This window comes from Panulirus ornatus, chromosome 6 (assembly GCF_036320965.1).
Source record: "Panulirus ornatus isolate Po-2019 chromosome 6, ASM3632096v1, whole genome shotgun sequence".
In the NCBI taxonomy this organism is placed as follows: Eukaryota; Metazoa; Arthropoda; class Malacostraca; order Decapoda; family Palinuridae; genus Panulirus; species Panulirus ornatus.
The window spans coordinates 16,242,537-16,265,561 of record NC_092229.1 but is presented as its reverse complement, the minus strand read 5'-3'; the positions used below and the strand labels follow the sequence as shown (position 1 = coordinate 16,265,561).

Below are 23,025 nucleotides of genomic sequence, written 5' to 3'. Positions count from 1 at the left end.
CTGGATGTTACCTTGTAACAATGATACTAAAAACAAGGTGGAACCTTGAATATCTAAACTGTTCTGAGAAAACCTAACCTAACCTGTGGAAATATGTAATATATTAGGTAATATTTATCATTTAGTGTCCAGCAATCTTTCATTAACCCTACAACACTATCACAACATCCTGTGTAGTCAACACGATAACACTCACCGTCATTATGTTCTTAATACTAATGTAACAATTTATAAATACAGCATTATCAAAAAAGTTGGGCAAAAAAAATCGCATTAAAAAAGCTAAACTGATTCCATATTTATCAATAGTCACTCAAATAATCACGTTACCAATTATGTGGATACATAATCATTACTCAGTTTTTTTTCTGCATTTGTCGTTCGCTTTTGAGAGGCCAATAATCAAAAGGAGTAAATGCAGCATAAATCTTCCTTCGAGTCTCACATAGTCACGATCATATTTTCGCCGAAGCTTAGATTACAATTGTGGCAGACGGATCACTTAACACATCCGTCAAATTTCGATGTCCCTTGTTGCATTTTGCGACGGTTTGATTAATTGTGGTGCCTCAATCCTGACAATAAACTACTTCACTGCTTGCTAACTTTCACCATGCAAGTGCGATTCCATCATCCACGGATACCGAACCGACCCACGGCTGCTAACTATATACCCTTATAAGGAACGATAGTAACCATGGCAACTTACGTGAGATACGAGTGCATCACACATGACAGCTAGAGACTGAGTGTGAACGAATAGGCATTTTTTTTTTTTTCTTTTTGTCTTTTCCTGGCGCTACCTCGCTGAAGCAGGAAGCAGCGATACTATTTCCTGTGGGGCGGGGTATGTGTTTATATGTATATATCTGTGTATGTGTATGTATGTATGTGTATATGATATGTATTAGTATGTGTATGTATAAATACGTGTATGGGCGTTTATGTATGCGTATATGAGTGGATGGGTCGTTCTTCGTCGGTTTCCTGGCGCAACCTCGGTAATGCGGGAAACGGCGATCAAGTATAATAACATATGATTCGGCCATTAGTCTGCCTAACCGAAGTGATATCTGACTCTGAGCATAAAAGTTATAGCATACTTGGTATACTTACAGGCAGTCAAAATGCCATTGAAATTGACAAAGCAATCCAAATGTTTTCAACAACTTTTTCTGTTACCCTTTTATATTAGATTACATTATCTTAAAACGTATTCTGGTCCGTGACCCGTTTCAAAAGCTGAACACCACACAGATGTCATCTGCTGTGGCCATCATTCGCGTTACATTCATACTATGTCTCTGTTTTCAGTGTTACTATATTCACTAATCATCGTAGTCAAACGCATGATGTCCTCAAAAATGAGCGGCTCAGAGTTTACACAGAAATGGAACACAGCGCATCCACCATCACCATTGCTTACTATAGTAAACAAAACTGCATGAGAGATGTATAATTATGCTACATCCATAATTTAGGCGGAAGTTAGTAACAACCTGTTAAAGGCTGGTGGGGACCCCAAAAAAATGCACAAAATAGGAAACAAAAAAAAAAGTTCCCAGTTTAGGGGCACCATAGAAGTAACGTGTATGTGTGTGTGTACGTACTGCACATAGCGAAGTCCTCATACTTGATAAATTTCCCTTAAACTTGGGTAACGTGATTGTGTACATTTATTTCATCGTACAGTATTAGATAATGAGAGTGGGGAGGGCTAACTTGACCTTGGGGAATGGGGTAAAAAAGCTAACACTTTTATTAAAGCCCAACAGAAACATCTATACTTCCTTATGATCCTAAATTTGCCGTACTTTTAACGTCTTTTGAAAAAAAAAATGCATTTTTTTTTTCATTCAGCTGCTGGATAGTTTGTTAGTTGAATGTGCTGACTTCCGCACGACCCAAGACAGGAGGAAAGCTCATGACAAATGTCTTTGGTATATAACAATTATCAAACTTAATAGCAAGGAAAATTTGACCTTTTTAAGTCAGATTGGATGAAGTTTTCAATGGGTCTGTTGATCTACTTCATATCTTACCTAACCATAGCCAAAAAAATGTATAGCACTACGGTAAACTACCCCAGTCTAAATCATTCCTACTATAAAAAGATAAGAGGGAGAGTCTACTAATATGCATTTCATCCAAATCCATCAAGTTACGTCAGTGGTGCCCTTAAAATGAAACTTTACAAAATAATTTATCGCATTGCATCTTTAGTAGGATACCATCCCCCTTGCCCAACACCTATCAAAACGTTTGCAATATTCCTCGTCTACCATCGTCTCTGATGTTATATATCTCATAATGTCGGGCCTCTGGCACTTGATATATATGTGTCAGATGATTCTCAGTCCCGTGGGTTACACGCCATCATGAAGCAGCAGTAAACATGTTTGGCTTACCTTGTTATCATCACACTTGCTGGACTTGCGAATTCCTTCTCACTTTTTCTCACGAAACTCACAAATGATATTTGGTTTATATCACGATCACTAGAACCTCAGATCATAGGTAAATTATTTGTTTTTGTTTTCAGAAACACTCACTTCCAAGCTACCTGGTTGCCACCAACATGTAACACGGCCGTACTAGCTATAAGGACCTGGTGGTGATGACGTCTTTTGTTTACACACACATGAAAACACCTTTAGAATTTCACAGTTTTCATGCAGTTTTTTAGTTTTAACTTCATCTATGATACCATATACCTATAGATATATTTCCAAAGTCAAGTTATCATGATCGCAAGACTCGATATTAGTATTCCTGGCAGCCAAGTGGTGACCAAATCATGGTAACAGAGTGCAAATGGCAACGATCAGCCTCTTTTTGGAGAGTTTTCACAGCAAGTCAGTATCAGAACTGAGTAGTAATATATATATATATATATATATATATATATATATATATATATATATATATTATATATATATATATATATATATATATATTATACTCGATCGCCGTTTCCCGCCGTCAGCGATGTGGCACCAGGAAACAGACGAAGAAAGCCCCATCCTTTCATATACACACATATATACATACACGTATATATGCATACATATACATATACATATCAACATATACATACCTATACATACATGTACACAGACATATACATATACATATACTCGTAGTTTCATTCTTGCCTTCATCCAGGCCCGGCGCGACCCCGCTCCACAGGAAACAGCATCTCCACCCCCTGCGTCATGGAGGTAGCGCCAAGTAACAGACAAAAAAGGCCACATTCGTTCTCACTCAGTCTCTTGGTGTCATATGTGATGAAACGAAAACACAGCTCCCTATCCACATCCAGGCCCCACAAACCTTTCCATGGTTTACCCCAGACGTTTCACATGCCCTGGTTCAGTCCACAGCACGTCGACCCCGGTACCACCACATCGTTCCAATTCACTCTATTCCTTGCACGCCTCACACCCTCCTGTATGTTCAGGCCCCGATCACTCAAAATCTTTTGCACTCCATCCTTCCACCTCTAATGTGGTCTCCCGCTTCTCCTCGTTCCCTCCACCCTTCACACACACACACACACACACACACACGTGTGTGTATATATATAACGACAGTTCAACCCTTGAGTATGACAATACGGCAGGACGGTACGATACAAACATGACAGTTCGACCTTGAGCACGACGGTACCGCCCCCTGCTACAATAACCAGACCTTGAACCTAATGTTTCAGGATCAGGCTCAAGGGCTGGACCATGATGGCCAAGGGCGCCACCCTCCTGCTGAAGGAGTTACGGCGGAGTTCCTCCAGTGACGGTCGCCCGTCTGTACCGGCTGGTGACGCGGAAGCTCCTACTGAGGAACCACCACCTGGCGAGTCACTCATTAAACCAGTAGGTTCAGTGGTAATAACTTGCAAGTGGTAATAACGTCAGTGGTAATAACTAGCATTGTACTGGTGTCTCCGCCGTGCACAACATGGTCACCACCACCTGCACGAGGTTGTACATACACACATGCATGTGTGAGTGAGTGTCTGGCACGTGTGGGGGTCCAGGTACGAAAGAAAGATGGTGCAAATCTTTCCTGCAGGCGGTGCACGTGGTGTCCTGACCTGCCAACCTCCCTTCTTACTCTCCTCCTGTACACTCACTCCTCTCTGATCAGGCAAACAAAATTTTGGCACATCACTTGTCTTGTTTATCGTTGTTTGCCAGTCATCTGCGCCTCCTTCTGTGAAGCTGGAGGTGAAATGATACTGTCTCACGACCCTTGACTTATATGTCTTTACCTGACGAGTAACCAGCGGGTCACTGTGGCCTGGGGTCTTGCCATGCTCTACCGTGGCCCCCTGTGTACAGTCCACCTGGGTATGATGGTCACTCATGATGACTGGGGTCAGCCTGACTCTCCTGGTGCTGACGGTATGCCATGCCCTCACCTCCCACTCATGGTGAGGACTCTCACAAACATCGAGACGAGTTTGACATCAGTAACTGTGGGAGTGAGAGCGTCACCAGGACCACAGTGTACTACACGAGGAGCGGGGCCGGGCTGCGCCTCACCAAGATGTGTGCACCGTCTCCTACAGCACCACAGGTCACAGCCGGGCGAGAGATGTGTACACCGTCTCCTACAGCACCACAGGGTCACAGCCGGGCGAGACAAGTGGCCTCAACCTACACCACAACACCTCCAGCTGGGTCACATGTTGCACTCCACCCTTGCCAGCAGCAGCCCTCTCCCTCCCGCCCAGGGTTACCCCCTCACCCACCCTCCCCCCTCCTTCCCCCACAAACTACGTCATCAAAATTCTGACCATATCTTTACAAATGCAGCCCATTGTCCTCCATTGTTGTGCCATACCTACCATCATCGCAGACCTTCTCTCCAACCTCGTGACAAATGGCACTGGTGGTTTTGTCACACAGCTCACACTGCCTCACCCTCCGCCCTGTGGAGGGACCAGTACACTGCCTCACCCTCCACCTGGGGAGGGACCAGTACACTAGTGGCCTCACCCTCCACCCTGGGGGGGGTACCAGTACACTGCCTCACCCTCCACCTGGAGGGGTAGGAACCAGTACACTGCCTCACCAGTACCTACTGTGCTCCTGAAGTTCAATGTTCTACCCATCATGCTACAGGAACGCCACACAGTATGCTCCAGCAGTTTAATGATCCCATTACCTTCCAGGAGTTCATCAGTCTACCCACTATGCTCCAGTTCAATATTCTACTCATTATGCTCCAGGAATTCAATACCCTGTACATTATGCACCATTTAATGAGCTGCTCATTATGTTCTGGGAGTTTAACGACCTACCCATAGGGCTTCACTACCTCAGGTCAGGAATTTTCAAACTATCTAAAGGCTTGGAATCGTCTTAGTCTTTCGCAGATCCCCATCTAGCTTCTGCAGAAGCCTGAGGCACTGCGGAACCCAGTGTGAAAACCCGTGCTCGAGAGCGCTAGCAATCCCTGAGAAGACAAAACACAAGTGTGAAGACAGTCATAACCTGAGGCGATGCCCCACTAAACTCATACTTCTCTCAGATCAAAAATTCCACCATCCCTGAGCAGCATCGTTCCTGGTGGTAAGCACAACCTGCTGTCAAGTGCAGAGTATACAGCGGAGGAAAAAGAGACCAGGGAAATGGGAGGACGGTAACTGTATGGTGGCATTCACAGCAGGAGGAACAATACAAACACGGCTTTTCCTCACTGTCGTTACAACTATACCTTTTAATGCCCTTTAATTATTAAGTATACCTTAAGGAACAAAATGACGTGCCATGCCAAAGCAGGAGACACTCCGGAGTGGGTGTGAACTGGTGGTAAGACGAGAGGCATGTTCTGCTCCCAGACTGTGACGGTGACGTCACGCAGAGAGCCGACCTAGCCTGGTAAACGTTCATATAAACAAGCAGCAATAAGTGTACATAATGTATGTATGACGAAGACGCACTAACCGAACATTTGCTCGGGAAACTGGTGACCAGGAGATGATGGGTGCGCCCCACCACAACCATCCCAGTCCATGAAAGACGCAAATAATGTGAATGAAGAAAAACCGTCATAAACAGATGACGGCCATGGCCAGGGTCCTTGCTCACACTCCATGAGGCAACACTAGTAAGGCAAACATTACCAGAAATTCTATCAAGGATGTAAAAACCACCTGGAGAGCTCAGAACCACAGGGCCTTATGTGATACCTATTGCGATAAACAAGGACTCCAAGGAACGTAATCTCCAGCTTAGGTAACTCAATACTCAGAACAACTGAAATTAAGATAATTGAAGACATCATAATAACAGAGCGCTATGTAACGCGACCCATCGTCCTAAGGCACATCACAATACTGAGATTTGGAACTAAATAAGAGGATCATAATATCCTGGAACAGCTTTTTATCACTTTTTAATATCATAATGCTTATATCACGGACAGCTTCCGTTTATTACTTTGTGATGCATTTTCTTTTATGCTGAAAGGTTCAGTCACGGAAGAAAGGCCACATCATGTTCGGCACTTAATTGAAAAATAAAGAGGTTACTGAAACAGAAGAATAAGAGACAAGGAATTTCGAGTTTTGAAGGAAAAGAAAGACTTGCCTTTTTAAAAAGTGCCAGGTCATAGTTACTGGGGGAAAATTCAACAGGAGAGTAGAGAGTTCCAAAGCTTCAGGGTGTAGGCAAAGCTATCAAAATGGCCCACCCTTGAGTTATCAACGGCCACAGCAATCATGTGACGAGGCAGCAGCTTGCCAAGTATTGCGTGGTCTAGCTAATGGTGGAGACACACAAGCAGCAGCCTCTCAGAAACAAAGACCAAATCAATGCCTATAAAAGAGGGAAAGTGAACCAATATTGCCGCGTAGGCCAACTGGGTCAAGGTTTAAGGTTATCCTGGGAGAGTTGATAAGTCGGACCGCTTTCGACTCAACTTTATCAAGTAAGGTTGCAGAGCTAGACCCACCCCAGATGTGAGAGCAGCACTCCATACAACGGTGGATTAATCCCTTGTATAAACAAAGCCACTGTTCAGCAGACAAGAAATTCTGACATCTTAATGGGATTCCTAGTATCTTAGAGGCAGACTTAGCTACTTCCGTAATCAGAGGCTTCCAATATAGTGTGGATGTTACTTGAAGTTAATAACCTGGAACAGCATCCATATGTTACCTTGTGATGTATCGAAACCTTTGCAAGGTGCAGGTATCGAAACCTTTGCAAGCTGCACCTTGCAGCTTAAACTTAACTTTCAAACATACAACTGCAGTCGCACATTCCTTTGCTGACACTTGATGTGCATTTGAACACGCGAGTGTAAAAAGTTTCCAACAACTGGAAGTAAACACGGGATCACACATTTTCAAATAACAGAAAAAAAATAAGTTCACTCTCGACTGGTAAGGGAAGTTATGGTACGTTACTTAATCCCACATTTTCCTTGATCTTCACAATGCTCCCCACTTTCCTTTTATCAAAAAAAAAAAGTGTAAATCACGCTCCGTCAGAGTATATTACGATTGCAAGGCGAAATCAACGATATTCCCAAAGTTGATATGACGTGACCTTAAACCAAAACATTACCTATGAAAACATAAATGACTGTACTGTACTTAAGTATGACGAACGAAGAGACGGCAAATAAATCACGAAATCCCCCAAAGGTAGGGATATAGCCATCTACACATCATACAATTACGAAACTGCCTCACACGTAAATCAACTTTTAAGAACCAATTACACTCTGTAACCATCTTAGCAACCAGATGCACACAGAGACATTAAATCCCATCATGATACTTTACTGTAATCACTTTGAACTGCCGATTTATAGTGGAACAAAAATCAAGAAGACAGAACAATAGCTTAAGAAGACTTTATAAATGCATTATCAGAAAAAGCAAAATATCATTTCAAATTCCAAAAGGTAGCAATTATTTCACAATTTACATCAATAAGCCTATAAACATATCAAACAACAAAAGCTGACATGTAGCAATTAACTTAAAAAAAATTAAAGAAATAAAAACATGCTGCAGAATCTTTTCCCTTAAAATGCATACATAAACATCAACAAATTTAAATACCCTCTTACTTCACATGCAGCCATCTCATATTTCACTACAAACAGCGTTTCAAAGTATAAAACATAATCTATTACTGAAATAATTTACACAAATAACTTCTACTAATATGGAGAGCTTTAAGCGTGTAAATCTCCATTTCTAGTTATGTATGTACGGGGCCGTAATCATTTCACAACTGTTGTAAATATGTTGACTATAATCAAGAGGAACGTTGTTTGCTTAATGAAATTTTCACGTGCTATTATTCAAGTGATAAGCTTTTGAAAAATGTATCATTGAAGAAATGTATTAATAAAGTGAAGTCTGAAATGCTTGTATCTCAACATTCATTGGTGATATTTTTTGGTACATTACATAATTTTTGTCTACTTATGAAATCACCAGGAATGTGTTAAGTGATATAATTAATAATTCAATATGATATTTTTAGGATATGAAATATATTACCCATTATTTAACTATTATCTGTAAACTAACCTCCTTTATGATGCTATTTTCCTCGTAATGATTGAGAAAACTATGAAAACCTTCCTGGATGGTACCTTGTAACAATGATACTAAAAACAAGGTGGAACCTTGAATATCTAAACTGTTCTGAGAAAACCTAACCTAACCTGTGGAAATATGTAATATATTAGGTAATATTTATCATTAAGTGTCAAGCAATCTTTCATTAACCCTACAACACTATCACAACATCCTGTGTAGTCAACACGATAACACTCACCGTCATTATGTTCTTAATACTAATGTAACAATTTATAAATACAGCATTATCAAAAAAGTTGGGCAAAAAAAATCGCATTAAAAAAGCTAAACTGATTCCATATTTATCAATAGTCACTCAAATAATCACGTTACCAATTATGTGGATACATAATCATTACTCAGTTTTTTTTCTGCATTTGTCGTTCGCTTTTGAGAGGCCAATAATCAAAAGGAGTAAATGCAGCATAAATCTTCCTTCGAGTCTCACATAGTCACGATCATATTTTCGCCGAAGCTTAGATTACAATTGTGGCAGACGGATCACTTAACACATCCGTCAAATTTCGATGTCCCTTGTTGCATTTTGCGACGGTTTGATTAATTGTGGTGCCTCAATCTGACAATAAACTACTTCACTGCTTGCTAACTTTCACCATGCAAGTGCGATTCCATCATCCACGGATACCGAACCGACCCACGGCTGCTAACTATATACCCTTATAAGGAACGATAGTAACCATGGCAACTTACGTGAGATACGAGTGCATCACACATGACAGCTAGAGACTGAGTGTGAACGAATAGGCATTTTTTTTTTTTCTTTTTGTCTTTTCCTGGCGCTACCTCGCTGAAGCAGGAAGCAGCGATACTATTTCCTGTGGGGCGGGGTATGTGTTTATATGTATATATCTGTGTATGTGTATGTATGTATGTGTATATGATATGTATTAGTATGTGTATGTATAAATACGTGTATGGGCGTTTATGTATGCGTATATGAGTGGATGGGTCGTTCTTCGTCGGTTTCCTGGCGCAACCTCGGTAATGCGGGAAACGGCGATCAAGTATAATAACATATGATTCGGCCATTAGTCTGCCTAACCGAAGTGATATCTGACTCTGAGCATAAAAGTTATAGCATACTTGGTATACTTACAGACAGTCAAAATGCCATTGAAATTGACAAAGCAATCCAAATGTTTTCAACAACTTTTTCTGTTACCCTTTTATATTAGATTACATTATCTTAAAACGTATTCTGGTCCGTGACCCGTTTCAAAAGCTGAACACCACACAGATGTCATCTGCTGTGGCCATCATTCGCGTTACATTCATACTATGTCTCTGTTTTCAGTGTTACTATATTCACTAATCATCGTAGTCAAACGCATGATGTCCTCAAAAATGAGCGGCTCAGAGTTTACACAGAAATGGAACACAGCGCATCCACCATCACCATTGCTTACTATAGCTAACAAAACTGCATGAGATGTATAATTATGCTACATCCATAATTTAGGCGGAAGTTAGTAACAACCTGTTAAAGGCTGGTGGGGACCCCAAAAAAATGCACAAAATAGGAAACAAAAAAAAAAGTTCCCAGTTTAGGGGCACCATAGAAGTAACGTGTATGTGTGTGTGTACGTACTGCACATAGCGAAGTCCTCATACTTGATAAATTTCCCTTAAACTTGGGTAACGTGATTGTGTACATTTATTTCATCGTACAGTATTAGATAATGAGAGTGGGGAGGGCTAACTTGACCTTGGGGAATGGGGTAAAAAAGCTAACACTTTTATTAAAGCCCAACAGAAACATCTATACTTCCTTATGATCCTAAATTTGCCGTACTTTTAACGTCTTTTGAAAAAAAAAATGCATTTTTTTTTTCATTCAGCTGCTGGATAGTTTGTTAGTTGAATGTGCTGACTTCCGCACGACCCAAGACAGGAGGAAAGCTCATGACAAATGTCTTTGGTATATAACAATTATCAAACTTAATAGCAAGGAAAATTTGACCTTTTTAAGTCAGACTGGATGAAGTTTTCAATGGGTCTGTTGATCTACTTCATATCTTACCTAACCATAGCCAAAAAAATGTATAGCACTACGGTAAACTACCCCAGTTTAAATCATTCCTACTATAAAAAGATAAGAGGGAGAGTCTACTAATATGCATTTCATCCAAATCCATCAAGTTACGTCAGTGGTGCCCTTAAAATGAAACTTTACAAAATAATTTATCGCATTGCATCTTTAGTAGGATACCATCCCCCTTGCCCAACACCTATCAAAACGTTTGCAATATTCCTCGTCTACCATCGTCTCTGATGTTATATATCTCATAATGTCGGGCCTCTGGCACTTGATATATATGTGTCAGATGATTCTGTCCCGTGGGTTACACGCCATCATGAAGCAGCAGTAAACAACATGTTTAGCTTACCTTTTTATCATCACACTTGCTGGACTTGCGAATTCCTTCTCACTTTTTCTCACGAAACTCACAAATGATATTTGGTTTATATCACGATCACTAGAACCTCAGATCATAGGTAAATTATTTGTTTTTGTTTTCAGAAACACTCACTTCCAAGCTACCTGGTTGCCACCAACATGTAACACGGCCGTACTAGCTATAAGGACCTGGTGGTGATGACGTCTTTTGTTTACACACACATGAAAACACCTTTAGAATTTCACAGTTTTCATGCAGTTTTTTAGTTTTAACTTCATCTATGATACCATATACCTATAGATATATTTCCAAAGTCAAGTTATCATGATCGCAAGACTCGATATTAGTATTCCTGGCAGCCAAGTGGTGACCAAATCATGGTAACAGAGTGCAAATGGCAACGATCAGCCTCTTTTTGGAGAGTTAACACAGCAAGTCAGTATCAAAACTGAGTAGTAATATATATATATATATATATATATATATATATATATATATATATATATATATATATATATATACACCATCCCTGGGGATAGGATATTACTTCCCACGTATTCCCTGCGTGTCGTAGAAGGCGCGGGGGATGGAAATCCTCCCCTCCAGTTTTATACTTTTACAAAAGAAGGAACAAAGAAGGGGGCCAAGTAAGGATTTTTCCTCTACGGATTAGTCTTCTGTTCTTTACGCTACCTCGCTAACGCGGGAAATGGCAAGTATATGAATATATATATATGACACTGACATATTGTTGGCCTTCCAACCGCAGCTGACAACAGCTACTCAGTTACCACTTCCTCACGAGTCAGTCAGAGGTCCGATCACGTGACCTACGTCCGTCACCACAAAGACCTCATACCCACCAGTGCTGTACACATACATGAATCATCCTATACATACGACTGTGAATGGCATAAACAAGCTATGAACAAGCAGGCAAAATGCTTAATTTTCCCTTAGTTATGTGTATGTTAACTGTTGTACTACATTAACACAACCAAAGTGAAAATCATCACGTAGTATGAGGGCATTACAGTACGTATGTAACTCTCCATCACTCAAAGTTCATCATTAAATACATAATGTACGTCATCACAATACTACTGCAATTCAACCGATGTGTAACTTCACACCACGTAATGTACAACATATAATGTACAAATGTATAATGTATAAGCCACAAAAATTTCTCTGTAGAACTTCGTGTATTATGTAGCAAGACTTCACTCCCTTTCTCATCCAAAGCGTGATTAATTAAGTCGTTACTTTTATGACCCCAATTATGTCATTCCTCAACTGCGTATTTTCAGCTGAGTGGCTGCCTAAATTCAATAAATGTTCTTCATTCTAATTATTTGTATTTATACATATGCTCTAATGTTGCGACCCACAAGGTCTTCATCTTCCTACACTTGTCCTGAGGTCTGACCTGACATACACCACAGGTAAATCATCTCTCTTGCTGTCTCAAAACTCTCTCCTGCTTTCCATTTTTGGCTTAACCCCCTTTGTTGCTGTAACCACCAATCCGCCAGCCACAATCCACCAATCACCTTTGCCAAAAACACACATCTTTCTCAATGGTTAGTAGCCATAACATATTTCTCTACGTAGCCCCAATGCGTCTCCTTAACTTCCTTTCCCATCTTTTATGTTACAACTTCACTCTTTGCCACCAACGAGGCTGATGTTTTCTGAGTTCGTACATTACTTATATACTCTATTACACGTCTTTCTACCCCACGAGAAGCGTCTGGTGGAGTGTTTGGTTGGGAAGTGTTTAACACTGAGTTGGGAGGAAGGTCGATTTGTGATTCTCGGGTACTTCATTATATGTTTCGTCATTGTAATGTTTGTTGCTTGTGGGGAGGAATGTGTGAGCAGAGGTTGCTGAGGTTGGTCATGGAGTGGTCTAGGCTGGAGTGGTCTGGTGAGTTCAGCGTCGAGCATGTTGAGGTGAGATTTATCTGGGAAGATATTGTTTCTGTGAGCAGGTGTTGAGGATTTTGTAGTTGCTAGACAACCGGTGATTGTTCTGAGTGCTCTGTTTTATGTGATTTGCACCTTTGTTATGCTTGTCTTTGCGAGGATGGAAAGTCCAGGCAGGTGGGGGATAGTTTGAGAAGAGCGGATAAATTGTTTGCTGTTGATGCTGGGAGCACTGTCTTCCTCCTGCAGATTTTGGTGCCAGTTATCGTGCTGTGAGGGTATCAAGTCTGCATATTGCATCTGCAATGATGGTGTGAGGGGCATGTGTGTGTGTGTGTGTGTGTGTGTGTGTGTGTGTGTGATGAAGAAAATGGTTGGTGTTTTGTTTAGTGGTATTGATCGTCCATTCTACATGACTGGAGGGTGTAAGGAGGGTTATTGTCTGGCCTGGGTTAAAAGAGTAACTGAAGACTTCTGTGGAGACGCAGACATCATGTGTGTTGTTGTCGAAACTGTGGTGTCAAGGTGATGTGTGTGTGTGTGTGTGTGTGCCTGCGGTGGCCCCGTGGGAATCAGTAACATGTCAGAGGCAGGACCAGCTACGACATCCACCAGCCGACACTCCAGAAGAAAGGATCGACATTGACTTGGGACCACACCCTTTAGACAACTTCCTGCCCCAAAGGGTTAGCCCAACGATACCTGCTCACGCGTGGAGAGCAGCCTGGAGGTGTCCCCTCCCTACACTACTTACTGCCTACCCGATGAGTCCCTTCCATCTTTATGAGGCTCCTGCAGCGTTTGCCCGACCGGCAGACCATCCCAGGTAGGAACGAGGACCCGCCTCCCACCATCACTTTCCCTCTGCTGACTCGTCTCGGGAAGTTACAGGCTACCTCAGCCATGCGCGCGCACGATGACTACTGTTATGTACGTAGATATCTGGCTGTATGTGGGAAAATCTGTTATCAACAATCCCCGAATATGCTATAGGAGGATACCGCAACGTCGGAGTTATCAGTGTAGTGAAATGTATATACTTTAATGTATATAGTATGTGTGCAATATTTACAAAATGAAGAAAAACAGATATAGCAGGCATGTTTCACATTCTCCCGAACGATGTAAGAGATATGTAAAATAAATTAAAAAGGTGAAATTATAAATAGATATAGAAGAAAGTTTGATCTTCAATGAAATGTGTGAGAAAATATTATATATATATATATATATATATATATATATATATATATATATATATATATATATATATATATATATATATATATATTATATATATATATGTGTGTATATATATATATATATATATATATATATATATATATATATATATATATATATATATATATATTTATTTATTTATTTTGCTTTGTCGCAAAAAAGTGAACGAAGACGACTGGAGACAGAACTACTCTTGGGGAACTTCAGTGTAGAGTTTAAGAGTTTTACAGATGAAATCTCTGTGTATGACTGCCTTCGCAGCCATTTACGAAATTGGCTAATTCCCCTTTTTGTGTGCAAGTCATTGTGTATTCTGTTCTTATATAGGTCATGTAGGGAGACGGTTTCATATATTTTCAGACATCTATTGCCGCCAGCACAACGCGTGAGGGTAGACGTGGCTGGTTAAAACTATCCAGTATGTGTGTGTCTTATACGATGCTTGTCTGCTGTGTGGTAGTGGAGTGTTTGTCTGCTGTGTGGTAGTGGAGTGTTTGTCTGCTGTGTGGTAGTGGAGTGTTTGTCTGCTGTGTGGTAGTGGAGTGTTTGTCTGGTGATAGTGAAATGTTTGTCTGCTGTGTGGTAGTGGAGTGTTTGTCTGCTGTGTGGTAGTGGAGTGTTTGTCTGCTGCGTGGTAGTGGAGTGTTTGCTGTGCAGTGCTGGGTCGGTAAATGTGGAATATTTTGAGTGCTGATTCTATTTTGTATAAGTTTCCCAAGGAATTTGGATACATTGATACAGTGATATGGTTCTGTAGGAGGAGGGGGAGAGGCAAGACTATTCTGTTATTAATCACCTGTTCTTGACCACCTGGTTTTTGACCTTTGTTCTTGACCACCTGGTTCTTGATCTTCCTTGTTCTTGACCACCTGGTTCTTGATCTTCCTTATTCTTGACCACCTGGTTCTTGATCTTCCTTGTTCTTGATCTTCCTTGTTCTTGACCACCTGGTTCTTGATCTTCCTTATTCTTGACCACCTGGTTCTTGATCTTCCTTGTTCTTGACCACCTGGTTCTTGATCTTCCTTGTTCCTGACCACCTAGTTCTTGACCTTCCTTGTTCCTGACTACCTGGTTTGTGGCCTTGCTTGTTCTTGACCACCTGGTTCTTGATCTTCCTTGTTCTTGACCTTACCTGTTCCTAATCACCTGGTTCTTCACTTTCCTTGTTCCTGACTACCTGGTTCTTGACCTTCCTTGTTCTTAACCACCTGGTTCTTGACCTTACTTGTTCTTCACCACCTGGTTCTTGACCTTCCTTGTTCCTGACCACCTGGTTCCTGACTCCCTAGTCGTAGTGACCTGCTCAAGGGTCGTACTATGGTGCTGGAAAGTTTAATGTTAACACATGAGCCGTGTTTTAGAAGGCAGCACATCATATCGGTGGAAGGAACTCGCACAACATTACTCTATGAGCTGTATGTGGCTGGGTAAGACACACACACACACACAGATTACAGTAGCCTCAACTGAGTACAGGGATGATGACCCCCTGGATCCCTGCCATGCTCCGTCTCCCGTGCTGTGGCTCTCCACTCAACAGTAGCCTTCACTCTCACCTAGCACCAGCCTGGTGAAGACCCCTCACCAAGAAGCTGTGTGGAAGATCATGAAGTTGTCGTGTCGGACACCGTAACGAGTGGCACCTACTCCTGCGGGAGGGTCGACCGTCATCTGTATTCCTGGCGTGGCGAGGGGGAGGCGGGTGTGGGGCGGAGTGTTAAGGAGGCATGACGGGAGGGCCACGGGAGGAGCGGGTCGGGATAGCCGCCAGGCGCCGCTCTCATGGTGCTTTCTGTACACTGCAGGCATGCCGGAGTGCAGCAGGTGAGGCTACGTGCAGTGGAAGCACAAGGTGCTTGATGTAGGCCAGGTTGGTGGCCGGCTGAAGGGGGGGGGGAGCCTGTACACGCTCAGTATGAAGGGCGGGTGGCCAGGCAGCCTCTTTGGCATACACGGCCACGTATATAACACGGGCTCCCCCTCCAGCTTGTTCAGAACCTCTGGAACAGGACAACATAGATGTTGGGCAAGTGTGGATAGGTTATGGCCGGACTTGTTTGACTTACTGGGTATACAAATGCCTGGCTTCCCTCGGGTGATGCATGACTTAATGCTAACAGTAGGTTATGACCTGGGCTCACTCTGAGGCAGGCAAGTCAGGTCACGACCTGCAGCCGCAGGTTGGCGAGGGGAATACTGTCGACCTTCCCGACCTCCTCCTGAACACGACTGTGACGGCCAGCCAGTGTTGGCCCCCAGCTGGGCCAGACTGGATGGTCCCAGCAAGAGGCTGTACACACGAACACATCAACAGACGTTATCATGATAACTGGTTTTTTAAGAAAAAAAATCAGCCAAAGGTTGAAATATAAAGAGAAAATGCACATATTAAGAACACCAGAATGATCATCAAGTGATGAAGTGTGTGTTCGCCAGCCTTCACAGTAGATAATCTATAACGTTCACGGTGGATGGGAAGGCCCTCTTCTGGTGGTGGTCTGAGCGAGCTCAGGCGGGGTCGATGTAGTTGTGGTGCTAAACTGCAGGCAGAAATGAGGGATATCTATTGTCTGGAGGTGAGGGTGGCGAGGATGGTGCAGTCACTTGGTGTTGAGCTCATGTGGCCAGGTGGTCATACTCAGCCAAGCCTTCGACCAGGCAAAGGTCCTCGTCTGGTGATCTATACTTTTCTTCTTTTTATTTATTACATTGGAGGCTCGTCATGGACAAAAGTCCACATCAATGGCAGGGCTTAACTAAAATACAGAAAGGTTATTGAAAGGTTAGAAGCAGAGACAAGGAAAAGCATTAATGAATCTTGAAAGTAGTGAAAAACCTGTCTTCTAAAATAAGTCAGGTTATAGTTATTGGGAAAGACATGAGAAGGTAGAGAGTTCCAAAGCTTCGAGGTGTAGGGAAAGACAGGTATCAAAACAGCCCACCTTTGAGTTGCCAACGGCCACACAATAATCATGTGACGCAGCAACTTTTCAAGTAATACGTGGTCTAGCTACTGAAAGAAGACTGCGAGATTCAAGACGTCTGAGGATATGGGAGTTGAGGAGGGATTCAAAGACTTTGGAAATGGTAGATGTCAAAGCAACAAGACGATAGCTAGAAGGGTGAGAACAATCTCTTCTTAAGGAAGGGGTGTACCAAAGCATGCTCCCAAGAAGGAAAAGTTCTGGTTCTTTAAAAGAAATCAACCATAGTAGCAAGCACGGGTGCATGTTCATATGCACACTTTTTCAAGGTGTTTGATGCCTTCATAAGCTTTGCTTTTGTTAAGAAAAAGAAGTGTTTTCGAACAGTTCGCTAAGATTACGGGAGGGGCATAGGATTAGTAAAAGGAGCATCATTAGGGCGAAGAAATGTTAGAGTCATCCAAGGTAGAGTTAGAAATGAAACGGGAACCAATGACAATAGCTCTGTCTACGGGAAAGACAGCCATAGCACCGTCATAACAAAAGAGCGAAGGAAAGGTATATAAGCGCAATACTCTGCTAAAACACGGATACAAAATGTAAATAATTGCTCTGTGCTTCCCGGTATTTCCAATTCTAATCTTTTACATTCCTCTGTTCCTCTTTGTTCTCACTTTCCACTTCTTACCTCTAGCTAACAAAGACAGATGTATACCAAAAACCTGAAGGTATTCAAGTTTTTTCATTAGCGGTTTTAACTTGACGCTTTAACTTACTGATCCTGACAGTCGACAAGACTAAAGCCCAAACAAACAGCTAACCAGGATTTTGCGACCATTTTTGCTTTTCCGTGTCTGGTACTGATTCTGGCTCCATGGAAGACTAGGACTGAATCCTTATACCTATCGCCGTCTTACTTTTCTCCACGATCCCTATGTTTCTCTTGATCATCGCACTCCCAAGAACCCTCCCACATCCTTCAACTCTGGCCAGTACCCAGCCCTCCAATCAAAAATCAATACTGGCATAGCCTCGTCTCCATCACCTGAAGGATTTCCTCTGAAGCACCAATTTTTGTTACATTTTATATTCAACGTACAATACGAATTCTGGCTTAATGACATTACCAGTTAATAGCCATTAAATCCAACTTACAAATACAACACCTTTACCCAAGCAGTAACAACGAAGCCTATTACTGTCTGCTGGTCGTACATCTTGCTGCACTCCACAACCAGTTTGTACTACATCATCTTTGTTAACTTCAAGAATCTGTAGTGTTGTTTGCTGGAGTTCCTACATCCTCTTAGTCTGGCATAAATAAAAAAAAAAAAAAATGCCTCTGGGGGTCCCCATTCTAAAAGAGTTACCAGGTAGTGTATGAAAAACGGAATTGTTATCGTAGTTACAAATGTTAAGGTACTCAGACGATGGAAACTCACATACTGATGGTTCTCTTTATGAGTAGAATCCAAAATCATGAATGTGTTAGTTTCTTTTAGTACGAATATTAAACAAAAAAATGTGTATGTTTGCCATGTTTGAGCAAAACATGAACAAGTGGTGTTTTAAGCCAGTTGTCAGGTCTGAATTATCGGTCATCTAAAAGTCGTTAGCTTGTCACTGAACGAAACATAGATAGATATACATAGATAAATTCATTAAAATATACATTGTGATACAAATGAATTCCACAAGTAACCCACTTTTTCGATGAGACGACAGGAGTGGATGTCTGCACACCAGTACGGAGGAACCTCCTTCCTGCTGGCCGATGGCTTGATGTCAACAAATGAACTGTTGCTTTAGTGCCTCTCGTTGCTTTACATGTATTTCTGCTGAATATTTTCGTTTTTCAATATCTACGACTGTCTGCATCACAACATAAAGTAATATGCTCAGTCTACTAGATCAAGGTTCTCAAGAGTATTTATTTCTAATTGTTCTTCAGCCTCAAACATTATTTAAATTCATTTTAGTCTTACCTCTTAACTCTTCATTTGATATCAGTCTACTAAGTAGTGAACACAATATTGTCAAATCCAATTTTTTCAAATGTCTCCGTTGAACTCGTCTTGCCTCTGTGTACAGCATAATGAACTTAGGAGCGACATTTACTGAACGTTACAACAATGAAGCCTTTAAGCAAACTTCGATCGCCATTTTTTGCGAAAAGTGTTTCTTTTTTGTTTAGTGTCTCGGTGTTGCACGTTAAGATCCGTAGATGGGACAAATACTAAGACTAGTAATAGAGAAAATCAATTTTTTTTCAGAATAAAATGTTAACGATTCACAGATTTTCTTATATTTTGGGCAGAATTCTTGATCACTGGAGTTCAGGTTCTGCTTTTTAAGTTCGGACTTGAGAACTCGGGTCTAGATTTTTCAAGACCTACTTGGACAACACAGACTTCGACTCGCGGTTAGTCTGCTCTCTACTGGAATGGTGGCTAGTGTAATATCTTTCAAAATTCCCTAATTATTCCACTTCCTTCAGGAGCGAGATTTTAAATTAGCATTTAAAAAAAAAAAAACTACGGAAACTTTACCGACATTTTCAGTAGCTGTGGGAAGCTTATTACAAATAAGTCAGTGACTTACTTTCTGTCTATCTAATCTTCACTCAATAGGCCACCGTCTGCCATGGTCTCTCCTTATATTTTAGTATTTATGGTTCATTGGCGACGGCACTAGACATAAAATACAAATGACAATAACTTATTATCATCATTACAGACGGAGCCTCGTGTCACTGAGAATGGTGTTAATAGATGAACTGAAAACTTGAGATTGAAAAGTTAAGATGAACTGAAAGTTTCTTTAAATCTATCATCAGATGTTTCGTCCTTGCACTCGTCAAGTAATTCATTCCGGAAAAACTACACTTATCATGCACGTCTGTTACCAGTGGGCGGGTAGTGGTGCATTAGACCTCATATCAAAATATCTATGGACATGGGAATTACAAAACTAGAATTTCTGCCATCATAAGTATAGGTTGATAGGCCTTTATCATCATCATTATCACTGACACCAAAAAAATAAATTAAAAACTCACGCCTGTTGAAAAACTGATCCAGACATGTTTGGGTGTGATACCTTGCCTTCAAAATATTTGCACCCATAATTCACCTCATATGTAATGGATGAAAAACAAATTCAAGGTTGAAATCTCTCGATACTATATACATATGATATTGCAACGCCCTTCCCATGCAAAAACAGTCGCGTGTAAATTGGTTCTCAAACTTTTAACTGGTGTCACATTGTATGTACTACCAAAACTACCAAAACTCTTTGTAAGGGAGTTATCTACTGAATCTAAACCACATTTTTCCTCCTCAATCTGATGCTCTGTACATGCCTTCACCCTCTACCACCACTCTCCTAGACAACTTACCAGATACAATCAAACATCATCTCTGTAGTTCGAACACTCACCTTTGTACCCCTTGCTTTTATACAATGGCACTACATATACACTGCTAATCTTCTGTTTCTCACATTGATCTAAATATAAAATGAAAATCCGAAGTGATCAAATGATATAGTTAACCCCCCCACCACCATTTCTTAAAAAAATTCAACTGCAATATCATCCACTCCAGCCGTCTTACCACGTTTCATCTGAGAAGGCTTTTGCCAACTCTTTTCTTTTCACCTCCTGCATCTTCCACTTGACCTCCTGCCACTTTTTCGTCCATACATCCTAATCATTTGCACTCCTTCCCTGTATGTACGTACTGCCCATACACCTCTCTTTTCTCTTTCACTGGCAACTTTATTGCATCAACCCACCATTCCCTACCCTTTCTTGCCTGCTCACCTTCTGCATGCCACATTTCCCTTGCACATGCCAGCCCTGCCTCCCTAAATATCTCCCACTTTCCTTGCTTTACTTAAGTCTCACCTTTTGCCATTATGCACCAAAGCTCTCTTGGTATTTCTTCATGCACAATTCTCTTTGCCAAGCTCACTTGTTTTCACCACTCTCTTCTTGCTCATATAATTTCTTCTTTTCTAAAGACCACAACAAATCTTCACCCTTGCCTCCAGATAATGATTCAGACATACAACCCACTACCCCTTTGAACACATTCCCATCCAAGAGTCTTTTCTGCAGGCAGTCAATTAGTATGTAATTCAATTAGCATGTAATCCACTTTTATACCATGTATTACCAATCACCAGTCCATTTTCAGCACACAACTCCAAGAGCTGTTCACCATATCCTCTAGTTATACCCTCAACTGCCATATCATTCATTTTCGCATTTAAATCACCCATCACTAATACCCGATTTCTCGCATCAAAACTGCTGATACACTCACTCAGCTGCTCCGAAAACACTTGCCTCTCATCATCCTCCTCCACATGGCAAGGGGTAAAAGCACTAATATAATCACCCATCTGCGACCCACTTTCATTTTCAACCGCATCAGTCTGGAGCTTACGACTTCCCTATACTCTTTCACATATTGCCACAATTCCTGCTCAGTCGGTAGTGCTATACCTTCCTTAGCTCTTGCCCTCATACCATCTCCTGAATTTACCCCAAAAACATTTCCAGACCATTCCTTACCTTTACATCCAGGTTTCTTTCCCCACACATTCTCTCTCTCTCATGCTGGAGGCTCCAGTCATGGACGAAAGTCCATATCAAGAGACAAAGAAAGTATTTACGAAATTTGGAGAAAAAGAAAAACTTGCATTTTAAAAGTGCAAGGTCGCAGTTATTGGGAAAGACAAGAGAGGTTAGAGAATTGTAGGTGTGGGGAAAAAACAGTTATCAAAATGGCCCATCATTGAGTTACCAACGGCAACACGAAAATCATGTTGACACAGCACCTTGCCAAATATTGTGTGGTCTAGCTAGTGGTGTGGGCACAGAAGCAGTGAACACTCAGGAGTAAAGCAAAATTATGCCTACAGAAGAGGGTAAATAAACCAACATCACAGCATTAGGCAAGTGGGTCAAGTTTTGAAGTTAGCCTGGGAGAACTGATGAGTAGGACTGCTAATGACTCAACTCTAACAAGAATGTAGAGCTAGAACAGCCACAGATATGAGTGCAGTACTCCATACAAGGCAGATCAATCCTTTGTGGAAAAGGAGCAACTGTTTGCAAGAAATGAAATTTTATCGAAACAGGACCTCCAGTTTCCTAAGGGCAGACTTAACTGTTTCTATAATGTTGGGTTTTTCAGTGCTCCCAGAACCTTTGCCCCCTCACCTACCCTGTGACTCACTTTTGCTTCCATGGTAATATAATAATCTCTGCCATGTTTACTCCCAGGTGTCTAAAACACTTCACTTCCTCCAAATTTTCTCCATTCAAACTCACATCAGATGAAGAAAGGGCCTTATTCACTCACATCCACACTCTAATGCACCAAAACCATAGCTTCTTGTCCACAACCAGTCTCCATAGACCAATCTATGGATCCTCCAACTGCTTCATATGCCTTGATTCAGCCAACTGACACTATGTTGTCTCCTGTAAACCACATCACTCCAGTTTCCTCTGTTCCTTGCACACCTCACACCCTCATGCATGGTAAGGCCCTGAACCTTCAAAGCATCTTTCATTTGATCCTTCCATCTCCTCTTTGGTTTCTCTCTTTTCCTTGTTTTCCCACTTCTGATTCGTTTCCCTTGTTCCCTCCACTTCTGACACATATATGCTCTTAGTTATCCTTTTCTCAATCATATATCCAAACCATTTCAGTACACCCTCTGCAGCTCTCTCATCGTCTTACTACTGCACTCCTTTCTTACCTTGTCATTAATTCAATCAGTTCTCCTTACACCATATACTGTCCTCAAGCATATCATTTCCAACATATTCACATCCTTCACATTTTTGTCTAAGGACCATGCCTCATATCCAAATAGCACC

At 41.5% G+C, this 23,025-nt stretch overlaps 1 long non-coding RNA gene across 1 annotated transcript in view; it reads right to left on the bottom strand.

The window, feature by feature from the left end:
• Positions 1-11,262, bottom strand: part of LOC139749095 (uncharacterized) — a 284,265-nt gene extending 273,003 nt beyond the window's left edge. Inside the window, exon 1 of the long non-coding RNA XR_011712887.1 lies at positions 11,017-11,262. This is a non-coding gene — a long non-coding RNA (uncharacterized lncRNA). The remainder of the gene's footprint in view (positions 1-11,016) is intronic.
• Positions 11,263-23,025: the final 11,763 nt, after the last annotated feature.